This window comes from Caretta caretta, chromosome 10 (assembly GCF_965140235.1).
Source record: "Caretta caretta isolate rCarCar2 chromosome 10, rCarCar1.hap1, whole genome shotgun sequence".
Taxonomy (NCBI): Eukaryota; Metazoa; Chordata; order Testudines; family Cheloniidae; genus Caretta; species Caretta caretta.
This window is the reverse complement of record NC_134215.1, coordinates 62,519,977-62,533,193: the sequence shown is the minus strand read 5'-3', so window position 1 is coordinate 62,533,193 and position 13,217 is coordinate 62,519,977. Positions and strand designations below refer to the sequence as shown.

At 46.1% G+C, this 13,217-nt stretch overlaps 1 long non-coding RNA gene across 2 annotated transcripts in view; it reads right to left on the bottom strand.

Annotated features, from left to right (window-relative positions):
* The window catches only part of LOC125644124 (uncharacterized), a 35,890-nt gene that overhangs the window by 14,559 nt on the left and 8,114 nt on the right, over positions 1 to 13,217 (bottom strand). The window contains exons 2-3 of one of the 2 annotated variants that reach the window (XR_007358909.2): positions 9,152 to 9,227; positions 353 to 444 (exon numbers count right to left, since the gene is read on the bottom strand). This is a non-coding gene — a long non-coding RNA (uncharacterized LOC125644124). Of the gene's footprint in view, positions 1 to 352; positions 2,730 to 4,117; positions 4,658 to 9,151; positions 9,228 to 13,217 lie in introns of those variants that run through there. The other variant, XR_012670237.1, reaches the window with a different exon arrangement.

Genomic DNA, 13,217 nt, shown 5'->3' with positions numbered 1-13,217 from the left:
GTTTTCCAGCACATTATATCTTTTAAACGCAATTAACCATGGCCCACTGCTTGCTCCCAATAGCTATTAGTGGCCTCCTCCCACTATCCAAAGTACAGCAAAGGGTGGGGGCGGGAAGAGGGAGAGATACGATTTTTTTAAGCAAAACTAACTAAAATAGGCAAGTGCCAGGTTTTTTCTGCTTTCCTTCTTTTGCTCTGCCTTTAAAACTCCAGATGCAAAAAATAAATATTGGAAGGTTATCCTTTGCAACTCATGATCAGATCACAAGCTAGCATGTGACTCCAGGACAAAAAACAAGTCCTTGCAGCAGATGGCAAGTACAACTAGTAAACTTTAGTACTTGCTGTACCTGGATGTTTGCTGCCAAAGCTGGATTCTTCATGCATCTCGGAGGCAGGCAGAACTCATGATTCATCAGGATTTCATTCTAATTAAAGGAAACTGCACACAGAGGAGTTACATTTTGGATTTGCATTTCTAGCAGTTCTGAACATAATGTAAGCGCAACCATAAATAGAAGCCCTCAGTCATTGTTTTATAAACAGGCTTTAGTTGCATGAATGACAAGGGCAGGTTTTAGAGTCACCTTTTAAATCATGTACTGAACAAAAGGCACCTTTAATCAGCATTTCTTCTGGTAACATCTGAAAAAAAATGATGATGATTTTATTTTATAAAACTCTCTCTCCTCTATGGCCAAGGCACTCAAGGTCCTTTAAAATGATCTGTAATAAATTATAAGAGTATAATTAAAATATTGTCATACAAAACACATCAGACAAATAGAGGCTGCCCAAGGAAAAGAGGAAGGGAAAAGCTTCTTAATATGGGGATACCAGTGTTCTTCCCACACCCCATATCTGACTTCTGCCAACACAATAAAATTAGGTATAAGAAAAGCACGTGCTGTCAGCTCCACACCGATTGAACAAGGGACTTGAGATTTCATTTGGGGCTTGGCTTCTCATGTGGTGAAGTTCTGTTCTCCTTTTAGACTTTGAAATCTCAGCAAATTATCCAGATCTGGAATCCTCCCTCATTTCTAACAGCTTGTTTTCAACTTTCCTCTAGACGGGTCTTTTAGAGTTCAGGACTGAAAGTTCAACAACTGCTTTCTAATTTTCAACAGTCTAGAATACTTCATCAAAGTGGAAATAAGCGACAACCCCATGTAGTGTTTAATCTGAGTGAGTTACACCCCTGTGGTCCCATTCTGCAATGGTTGGTGGTGGATCCCATTACTCCTATCCCATCCCATCGCTCTGCTACTAAAGCACACACCTATTACAGGGCTGGACACAAGGAATACCCCAGCAGAAAGCATGGCTCAAAGGACAGATCACTGGACTGGGGCCCAGGAGACCTGGATTCTATTCTGCGCTCTGTCACTGGTTTGCTGAGTGACCTTGGACAAATCATTTCACCACCCTGTGCCTTAGTTTCCGCATCTGTAAAAGGGGGGAAATTATGCTTATCTCCTTTGTCATACTTCAGGTCTACAAATAGAACTCCTGGGTATTATGGTTGTAGACTTGCATTACAGAGACTTTACAATTAGAATGAATGTCAGCTGCAGTGGGGGGGCCTTCCTAGTCCGAGGTCCACAAATGTTGATTTGCACTTTGCATGGCTGTGGCCCACACACACAACTACAGTGACCCCAGAGAAACAAGGAGAACTGGCTGCTCTATGGGCAGGAGACTGGCTGCTAGCCACCTCGGGCAGTAGATAGTGCTCCACCCTACCTATCCAGGTCCCCCACCCATTGTGATCAATAACCAGTATGCTGTATTGGAAACAGGTGGTAAAGAGCAGACCCCAGTGACTGAGAAGGAGGAGGCAGCTGTCCCCAAGGCTAGGAGGCTCACAGCTATTGCACCCAAGAGGAGGCAGCATAGGGCGCTGATAGTCAGGGACTCTCTTCTGTGGAGGACTGAGGTATCCATCTGCCAAGCTGACATGATGTCCTGGGAACTGTGCTGCCTTCCTGGGGCCCACATCCAAGATGTTATGGAAAGGTTGCCGAGACCCATCCGTCCCTCTGACCACTACCCCATGCTCATCGACATGGGCACAAACAATACTGCCAGGTAGGACCCTGAGCAGATCAGCAGGGACCACAGGGCTCTGGGAGCGAGGATAAAGGACCAGGCAGGGACACATGCATCCTGGAGATGAATTCATGGCTGCATCAATGGAAGGGCTTCAGCTTCCTTGACCATCAGATGCCATTCCAGGAAGCTGGGAAGAGATAGGGCCCAAGAAGGAGAACAGCATCTTTGTGCACTGACTCACCAACCTAATGAGGAGGGCTTTGACTTAGGTTCCAAGGGGGCATGTGACAAAAGCCCACATGTAAGCATAAAACAAGGCAACTTTAACTAGATGTTTAGGGGGACACGGAAAATTACAATAGGGTCATAGGAGCAATCAGAGGGAAATCAATGGGCAAATCTGCTCAACATCTTAGAGGTTTATACACAAATGTAAGGCATAGGGGGAATAAATAGGAAGAACTACAAGTATTAGTACATAAGCTAAATTATGACTTAACTGTCATCACAGAAACGTAGTGGGATAAATCTGGTGTCTGGAATATTGCCATGGAGGGGTATAACTTGTTCAGGAAGGACAGGCAGGGAATAAAAGGGAAGAGGTGTTGCATTATACATCAAAAAGTATAGACACTTGTTCCGATGTCCAGGAGTCAGACCAGTTGAAAGCATCTGAGTAAAGATAAAAGGGTGAAAAAATAAGAGTGACTTCATGGTAGGATAGTGGCTTCTCTTGACCACCAAATCAGGAAGATGAGGTGGATGAGGCATTTCTAGAACAAACAGCAGAAATATCCAAAACGCCTGAGGGACCTTAACTACTCAGACATCTGTTGGAAAAGTAATATGGCAAAACACAAAATTTCCAATAAGTTCTTGGACTGTATTGGGGCAGCTTTTTGTTTCAGAAAGCGGAGGAAGTAACCGGGGAACAGCCATTTTAAACTAGAGGAATTGGTAGTGAATCTGAAGGTGGAAGGCAAATGGGGTGAAAGCAGCCATGAAACGTTAGAATCCATGGCTCCCAGGCAAGGAAGGGGTGAGAGCAGCAGAATAAGGACAATGGGCTTCAAAAAAGCTGATTTCAACACTCTCAAGAACTGGTAGGTAAAGTCCCTTGGGGAGGAAATCTAAGGGATAAAGGAGCTGGGGAGAGCTGGAAGTTTCTCAAGGAGACGATACTGAAGGCACAATTGCAAACTATCCCGAGGTGAAGGAAAGAGAATAGTAAGAGGTCAATATGGCTCTGTCAGGAGCTCTTTAATGACTTGAAAATCAAAAATGAGCCCCATGGTAGGTTTGTCTCACTCAGCTCCCGACCCTTGGTAAAGGGGAATAGGAGCTGAGAAACCGTACAGAGAAAGGGCTCAAAAAGGTAGAAATAACTGAATTAGAAATACCCAATAAATGTGATTATTGGTTGGAAAAGGCAGCGCTGTTTTAGGACTGTCAGAGCCCCACATCCAGGTTATTTTGTTTGCGGGGGATTGGGGGGCAGGGAAGAGGATCACCACAATCACCATCTTTCTACACCCCACCACAAAATCCGTCTCAAACTCTCACCCCTTCTCTCTGTCATCTGATTACCCTCTGTAACTGTAGGGACAGACAGTCCCATTCCCACAAAGAGCTGGCAAGCTGGGTAGTGGTTTCCATGTCTGGGCCACCAAAAAGTCCATTTTCTCAGGGCTAGCAGAGCCCCGTTTGCCATGTGCAGACTTTTCATGATAAGTTTTGGGACTGTCTCTCACTTGGTCCCCTCCCACCCCATATATTGGTACGGGGTGGGGGGGGGTGAAGACTGTGGCTGAAAGTCAGGCTAAAAAGAAGCCAGTTCCACACCCCAGCCTCCAGCTCAGAGGCATATAGCGCTGAGAGGAAGAAGAAAAGACTAGTGAAACTTAGTAAGCTTTTCCATCACCGCATTATTTACACTGGACATTTCCCTGGTGAAAACATGTTCCCCTATTGTAGCTGAGTACTCTGTGTAGGTTACAGATCTCTCCCCACCCCTTCTCTCCAGGAGCCATTAACAATTGAGTTGATATTTTTAAACTCACTTCTCATTTTTTCCATGTAGAGCAGTTTGAATGGGTTTCACGCGAGTACACAGGAAGCATGCTACACCCGTCCGTCTTGTCCAGTAGGCTCATTGTGATGAGAAAGGTTATCATGCTCAAAACAAGTGAAATCCTATACTGAAATTCCTGGGATCAAAATAGCAACACACTCTCCAATGCTGACTTTCTCGGAAGGTGGACAGGAAGTCTACAAACGTACAGCCCTCTGCAGTGGATTAGTGCACTGGCCTTGCAACTTCCAAGAATCTAAATAACACAAGCTCATCTAAACCAAATATTAAATATGACAGTCTGAGCATTAAAAATAAAGTGGAGATTCCATGCAGAGAAGGCCTAGGAATTGCCATAATTTATGAATAGTATCTCTCTCAATACCACCCCCACCCAGAGATATCACTCTCCCAGCACAATAACTTGGGCATTTCTTGTTAGTATTCTTAGTGTTAGGGAATGTGTGCACTGCAATCACAAGTGTAACTGCAGATTGTTTAGACAGACCCAAGCTACCTCGGATGCTGGTAGCAGTGACGTCATGGCAGCCCAGGCTTCATCATGGTTTGCACAAACCCAGCTGAAACCCTGGGTAATTACATAGGTGACTAGCCCATGCTGAAGCCTGTACTGCCATAGCTACACTGCTCCATTACCTGAGCTAGCTAGATTAAAGGTGGCTCAGGTTTGTCTACACAAGTGGAATCAAGCCTTGTGATTTCGGTATAGACATACCCTTACAGATGGGCTCCTTACAGAGTCTTTGGTAGGGTCAGCAACATAAACCCAATCTCCTCCAAAATCCATCAGTATCATCACGCTTATCAGCTGTGGAAATTTCTCTTACTCTGGGTCTGACATGCCCAGGGGTGAAAGTAACTCCAGACACTTACCGGTACGGGGCCGTGGCCAGCTCCGGCCCCAGGAAGGCGCAGGGCCTCAGGTGGAAGGGGCATGGCTGAGGGTCAGTGTCCCCCAGCCAGCCCTTCCAGGCTGCCTGGCCCGCACCACCTAGGGCTCCAGTGGCGATTGAAAGGGCCCGAGGCTCCGGCTGCTGCCACAGTAGCAGCACCGGTGGCCAGAGCGCTGGGCCCTTTTAAATTGCCAGCCCCAGGGCAGCTGCTCCCTTTGCCCCCCCTGTCGGCAGCCGGGGGGGGCACATAAGGGGCAATGATGTTAAAGCAGGGCCCTTTGCTGCAGCAGCACCTTAACATAACTGCCCCTTTTGAACCACCCTCCCCCCCCCCCCCCGCCATCGGTGGCCCTGCCGTTAGGGTCCACACCGGCAGGGCTGCCGACAGGGAAGGGGCAGAGACGTTAAAGCGCTGCCAAGGACAGTCCTTTGCCGCAGCAGTGCTTTAACGTTGCTGCCCCTTTCCCCCCACACCCGTTGGCGGTCCCGCTGGTACGGACCCTACCAGCAGGGCCGCCAACGGGGGAGGCAAAAGGGGCAGGGACTTCTTACCAGTACGCCGTACAGGCCCGTACCGGCTCACTTTCACCCTGGACATGCCCCAGAGTGCACCAAGTGCTCAGTTCCAGAATGAAGGAAAGCCTGCAATAGCAGCAGGACTGGAAGAACATCCTGGCTCCACTGCCACAGACAGGAGTGGGCTCTAGGCAGACCCCCAGCTGCCAGAAGATATCTGTTGCTCATGTGGGAAGGGAGAGGGCTTAGCCTGAAATGACTGCACAGGCTGGGAGAACTGAAGTAGCCTGCTTCCCCATGAAGATCAATGAGGGGCTCAGCCATACTCCCTCCAAGTCCTTTCTAGAGATGGGAGTATTTCCATGTTCGTTACAGAGATTTTACACCAGGGGTGGGCAAACTACGGCCTGGGGGCCGCATCTGGCACTCCAGATGTTTTAATTCGGCTCTTGAGCTCCCACCGGGGAGTGGGGTCTGGGAGTTGTCTCGCTCCAGTCAGGGAATAGGGTCAGGGGCTTGCCGCATTCTGCGTGGCTCCTGGAAGCAGCAGCATGTCCCCTCTCCGGCTCCTATGCGTAGGGGTAGCCAGGGGGCTCTGCATGCTGCTCCCGCAGCACCTGTGGACAGGGCAGCGTGTAGAGCCACCTGGCTATGCCTCCGTGTATGAGCCAGAGGGGGGACATGCTGCTGCTTCCGGGAGCTGCTTGAGGTAAGCACCGCCTGGAGCCTGCACCCCTGACACCCTCCCAAGCTCCAACCCCCTACCCCAGCCCTGATCCCCCTCCTGCCCTCCGAAACCCTTGGTTCCAGCCTGGAGTACCCTCCCACACCCTGAACTCTTCATTTCTGGCCCCACCCCAGAGCCCACACTCCCAGCTGGAGCCCTCACCCTCTCCCGCACCCAACCCCCAGTTTTGTGAGTATTCATGGTCCACCATACAATTTCCATCCAGAGGTCACCCTCGCGCCAAAAACTTTGTCCACCCCTGTTTTACACCATACTAAATGATCTATGAGCTATAAATTGAATTTAGTTTGTGAAGAGTTTCTGTATCCTCCAGGCAAAATGGTACTACATAAGTAAGTATAACATAATTGTTGTTCTAAAGAAATTGTCCTGTTCTGTTCCACAATTGGACTGGCTTAAGAAGCGTTCATCTTGGGAAAAATGGAATAAGGAGTGTCCCAATAAAGGTAAAATGAGGGTGAAGTACACCACTTGAGGAAACAATGACTGGTTGCTACATACCATGATAAAGTTGATACACAAGTCACTTTAAGAAAATTTGCTGACAGTAATCAAATTCCATATCTGGCTATACCAGGAACTACTTTCCCTCCCACTGTGTGACATGGATATGCATGGTAACAAAGCATTGTTTGAAACACTGAAGTACTCTTCTATATAGCCTCATGGCTCTTTAGTACACGTAATCTAGACAAATACAATTTCAGATCCGGCTAGTTAATGTCTTTTCTGACACAATCCCCTATTCTGCTTAGCAGAGAAAGCAAGACAGGACATGGATCAATTGACACTTTCATCTGGAGCAGGCAAGTTTTGCACACGAGACCAAATGTACAAAAACAAAAACACCCCCCCACACTTGTGCACATTTTGTGCGAAGAGTTCAACCCAAAGTGGAAAAATTCAATTCAAAAGGCACAAGCTGCATATAGAGCCCCTAGCACAATAAAAACTTGGCTCAAACATCTATGCTTTTTAAATGGGCCTGCATAAATTTAACCCCAGCTCTTCGCCCAGGCCCTTAGCCTCAACTCCCAGGCAAATCAGCTCCAGGCTGTTACTTTTGCATTAGCTTGTATTTGGCTTCAGTTTTAAGCATTGGTTATGAACTCACTGATGGGGCCAAGTTGCAAAGTTCAGATCTGGATCCCAGGGTTCAAAATGCAGGAGTTCAGATATGGGGGCCCCGCGGGGCTCCCATCTCTTGTTTTAATACAAAGGAGAGAGAAGAGGAGAAAGAAGCAAAGGATTGGGGGGGGGGGAAGAGTCCCACACATCAATCCAGCTGCTGTTTGTGATTCCACTCACCATCTGCAGCAAAACAACACAAATATGAGCAAAACATGTGGGGCCAGCCCTTGACGGGTGGGTTGTGGGGGCGTTTTGCACAGTGAGATGCACAGCAGGGCCTCAGGCAGATGGCCACATCCCAGAGAGCACATCTGGGAATGGGAGGGTTTGGCAGCTGGGTTAAAGCGTGGAGGTTTGTCATTAGAGGGAGGGATGCAGAAGGTGGGGGATTCAGAGCACTTCGCATTTCTGTACAGTGCTTGTTGCTCTCTGAAGGGTCTGACCAGCTACCAGGAAGTGGGGATACACTTGGCTGAGAATTTAGAGGATGAGCTCCACAGATTAACTTTCAAGGGGAAGGACTGTGGTGGGCCCATTAGTAGGGGAGATATTGGGTGCACATTGACAACTGAGCCCTGTGTGATCTCACATTTCACGCACGCCTAAGGCTGGCCTGGAAAATGGCCACGAGACCAAGGCCACGTTTCTTAAATAAACATATGTGGGAAAAGAGTAGCACAAGTATCTGAAGCTGGGGAATTATATGCGTCTAGTTCAGAGGCTGGGAAGCATAAGAATTAATTTTACTCCCCTCCTGAGCTTACACTAAAATATTTACCACAGCTGTCTGAGGCCTTTTCAAAATAAGCATGGAGCTCCGCCTTTCTGCCCAACTTTAGAGTCCTTCAAGGAAGATTTAAGGCTCTTCAGCGTTTGGTTTTCGGTAATGAGCTAACAGCCTGAGTGCCTCCAGCTGCCAGCAGCTGCCCTTCTTTACTTAATTACTTTCAGGAGTCTTTTCCCAGAGAGATGCACAGCAGCCGCCTGAACCCTACCTTTCCATGTAACCAATCAGTAATTCAAGCTAACAGGAAACAGAGAAGCTTCCCATAGGCCAACCCATGTTGGGATGCAAAACTATCAAACCAGGAAATTAAAGCTAACACTTTGTCTGTACAAATTCCACTGTGAAAGGCATAGAAAGGAGGGGTTGGCTCCAGCTAGACTTTCCTGGCTTTGTTGATTGGTGCGGCTTTATCGCTGTAAAAAGGTAACTTGTGCCTGTGACTTTTTCCCCTTCTTAAATGTCAACTTAAAAAGAAAAAAATTGGGAAAGGTCACTTACCAGAGAGACTGGGACAGCGCCAGCCACTTGGATAAACAGTTAGGGGCAGCTCAATGCATAGCTAGATATTTTAAAAACCTGATTCAATACATACTGCAATTTCTTCTTTGGAGGAGGCTGAAGTCTTGTTTACCTTTCACAAGGTACTCAAGTCACTTCCTGTACATCCACCTCCTACAATGATCACCACTTATGCTTTCACCCTTTAGGATCCCCAGGATGGAAAGTTGCTTACTTGCTCGAATATACCTAACTGCAAGTAAATGTATACCAGGGGCACAAATATCCCTCGAGTTAAATGTCCCTTGAGTTAAATGGTCCTGCAGTTGTGAGTGAGGTCATGCCACTTCTGTATAATACAGACCTGCTTGTGGTCCTTACTCTGAACATCCTTATCTATGCAAATATTCCTTCAGTGGCACTACTTACATGAGTAAGGGTTGCAGGATTATGCCCGGCATAGCTGTGGTATGTTGGCATTGCTGGTGGTCAGCTGTTCCAGTCTCTAGGGTAAAGAATACTTGGTTTAGAACATTCCAAGGAAAATATTACTATTAGCAAATTGTATTACACAGAGAGTATGGATCGAATGGCTGTGTCAGATGACTTGGGTTCTTTTCCCAACTCTGCAGCCGATTTCCTGCGTGACCTGAAGCAACATCAGTCTGTGCCTTAGTTTCCCCAGATGGAAAACAAGGATAAGTAACATCTTATTGATAACAACAGCTGGTTAAAATAGATTGAAAGAGGAGGGGAGCTTTTCCTGCCCCAAGGAGAAGGAGAGCCGTGGGAGAGAGCTGCTTACCCCAGCAAGGGGACAGAGAGGGAGCTTTGCCTTCTTAGGCAGAGGAAGGGGATCCATACTCCTCCCTGACCTCCCAAAACTTATTTGAACTTGTAACAGCATCACCTATATTCCTTCTCCCAATCAGAGAGTGCAGCCAGAATGACAAGCTGAATAAAACTAAGCCACTATCCCCCTGCAGTTGTGACTCTGTGGGTCTTTGCAGGTGATTTGCAAAGCTGAGGATGAATAGCAATTAATCAAAGAGAGCCTGGTCCTGCAAGGTGCTGAGCAGTCCCAATTCACACCACTCATCATGCCACGGGTGGTGCTTGACAACACACAGGATCAAGCCTATGCTATGGAGGGAAAAATATTAACATGACAAAATATGGAAACATGACAGATACACACATAGATATCCACATAGATTTGCCATGGGATTTCATGCCAATCACCTCAGAGTTCTCTCTCCTGAGTTAGCTCTAAGCTGAAACTCCATCCAACTTGTTTCTAGACATTGCTCCAGCAGCTTCCTTCCTCAGCCTCCAATTCTGCAGGGTCCCTCTCCGCCCACTCCACACCAGCTTAGCATTTCGGAATTCTTCCTCTTGTAGCAGGAAAATTTCACCAGTTTTAGCAAGAACTGTTATTCAATGGAAAATTCATACTGGAAGCGTATCATGTGTTAGCCACTGTTGGTTATTTATTAGTCATCCAATCCAGGAGCAGGAGCAATATCATGTGAGTAGAGGACCAAACCCACATCATGGAAAGTGAATTGTTGAAGTGAGCAATTCAAGAACAATTCAGAGGCTGAAAATTGTTCGCATATGCTCTTTGGTGAACAGGAGAAATCAGGGTCAATGCTCAAACAATTTACAAACATTATTGTTATTGTATTACTCGTGTCCAGAGACCTGAGCCAAGACAGGGACTTTAGGAGCAGTACAGAACACAGAGTAAGAGACTGTCCCAACACCAAAGATCTTGCAGTTTAAATAAACAAGACAGACAATGGGTGGGAGGGGAAACAGAGGCACCAAGAGGTTAAGTCATTTGCCCAGGTCACACAGCAGGTCAGTGGCGGAGCCAGGAATACAGCCTTGGATGAAATCCTGTCCCCATTGAAGTCAATGAGAATTTTACTATTGACTTCAATGTGGCCAAGATTTCACCCCAGATCTCCTAACTTCCAATCCAGTGTCTAAGCCATGAAACCATATTACCTCTCCCACAGGAAAAGGGCTCAACTGGTCAGATAGTTTATTTGGAACTAGTAAATCAATCTGGTTCTAGTCACTTTTTATGGCTGTTGCATATGGGACTGCTCTCATCTGTGGATATAGGAGGTTCTAGAGGTTTTGCAGACTCAAGGTATTCCAAACTGTTTTAAGGAACACCTTTTCCCCTACTGCAGATGGCTTGAGGCAGGCAGAGATTAAGTGAGACTGCAGGGTCACTCAACAAGTCACCAAAAGGGCTGGGAATGGGATCCAACAGACACAATTCCTAGTCTCCTGCTCTCCCCACTACACACACTGCCTTTCTCCAAGGTCAGCAAACATTGCAAAGACACGAAACCAGTTTTTGCCCACAGGTCATTCATATTTATTGTGCACTACTGGATCCTACTTAGGTACTTGAGAATAGGTGTTGGTTTGTACTAAATGTGGGAGAAAGCTTAAAGTCCGCAAAAGAGCCTCTTTGGGGTTTTTGTTTTAAGAGAACCCACCAGGAGTGTGGCTGGGGAGTGGCATGTAGAGACACATTCTCGTACATTCTTTTAACTTCTACCTGCTGGTTGCGTGGAACACCTGCTGTTTTTTCATAACCACATTTTATTTTTGTCTCTCTCACACCTGGTAAATTTCCATCTAGCTGATGAATCCCCTGTTCAAGGGCAACCAAACTATTTGACTAAAACAATAAGGCCTTTTCCATCTGAACCACCACCACCCCTTACCCCTCCTTTTACTGGTTCTTAATAAATGAAATTTGTTGACTTTGGTTAATCACTGTAGACAAAATTCATTGGACTTAGCCCTCTTTTGCATTCTGTTTACAGTAACACATTTAATTAGGATCTTCACAAATGCTAAATACTCCATAACTGTAGTAGGATATTGGCACAAACTAATCTACAGTAGAAAAGCATTAAATTCCCTGTCACTCCAAGAAATAGACGGATCTGCTGGCAAGAACGCCCTCTGAATTACTATTGCTTTCTTGAAGCTGTTTTGTTGACAAAGTCCTCAAAAAGCTGCCTTCATTTTCCTTAACATTTACAATTCAGCCTAGAGAATACACTGGTGTAAACAGTGCAAATACCGGGTCAGCTCTTCAGATAGTGTAAATCAGCATAATTCCAATCACTTCAGTAGAGCTACACTGATTTACACCAGCTGGGGATCTGACCCATCTTTCTGCATATTCTGTGATCACCTCCTGTGAATATTCTAGCAAACATTTCGGGTAGGAATCTTCATGGAAAAAGTAAAATTCAGCAGGCTAGTCATGGAAAGCACATTTTCAATTCATAAATGTGGGTATTAATGACAAAAACCTGAAACTAAGGGCTGGTCTAACATATAGATATGCACCCAAGTAGCAAAAGGCATGAATTAAGTTCAGTTTAGGTATTTCAGTGCAAATCTGTGTGTAGACACTTGGGCCTGGTCTACACTACAGAGTTAGGGTGACGTAAGCTGCCGTATGTTGCCCTAACTCTGTAAGCATCTACACTAAAATGTAGCTCTCAGTGTTTCTTGCCCACTACACCAGCTTAATAACGCCACCTCAGCGAGAGGCGTAGTGCTTAAGTCGATGTAGTTAGGTCAATGCAGTGTCAGTGCAGATATTGCATAGCTTATATTGACTGTTGCTGCCTTTCAGAAACCATCCCACAATGCCCCACACTGGCAGTTAAATCAGTGCCAGTGCTCCTGGTGCGGACGCACACCGCTGACACAAGGAGTGTAGTGTGGACATGAAAAACCGATTCAGTTACTGTGGTGGCTGTACGTTGACATGAGTTAGATGGACTTTCTTTTGTAGACTTGCCCTTATTTTGGAATCAAGTGGCTAATGTCCGATTGTTATTACATTTAGCTAAATTGACTTTTAGCCATGCTTATGCCTAAATAAGACTGTTGACACATACGATTGCACCAGAATAACTAATGTTAGGAAACAGCTTTACTTAAAGCAGTGCAGGCCAGCAAGCTTACACTCCTCCAATTAGGAGACTGAAACAGTATTATGTGACCCATGTGCCTAGTCACATGTAACCAGCACAGCTTGAATTTCCTGTTTCAAATATTAACACTCACAACAAACTGCTCATGTAAAACGTATAGACCAAGATTTACTCACCAAAATTATTCAGCAAATAATTTCAAGTATTGAAAATCACAAACTAGTCAGGCAGAACAGCGGACAAACATTCAAACCATCAGTTCACTGGAAGTGATTTGCTGGGACAGGGGAGATGCACTCCTGTGACAATACCAGCCCCAGGCCTATGTGACACTTAATGTCCCACATAAATCATTAAAACAGAACTTAAATGGAACTGATGTGGCCCTCTGCACTGGGGTGAATGTCCCCCCCACTCCCCCTTCCAGGTGCTTCTCAGTAGCATAATCAGAAAGAAGAAACATCAATAGAGGGTAATAAGGCAGCTGTTGCTCCTGCCAGTAAAAAGTTTAA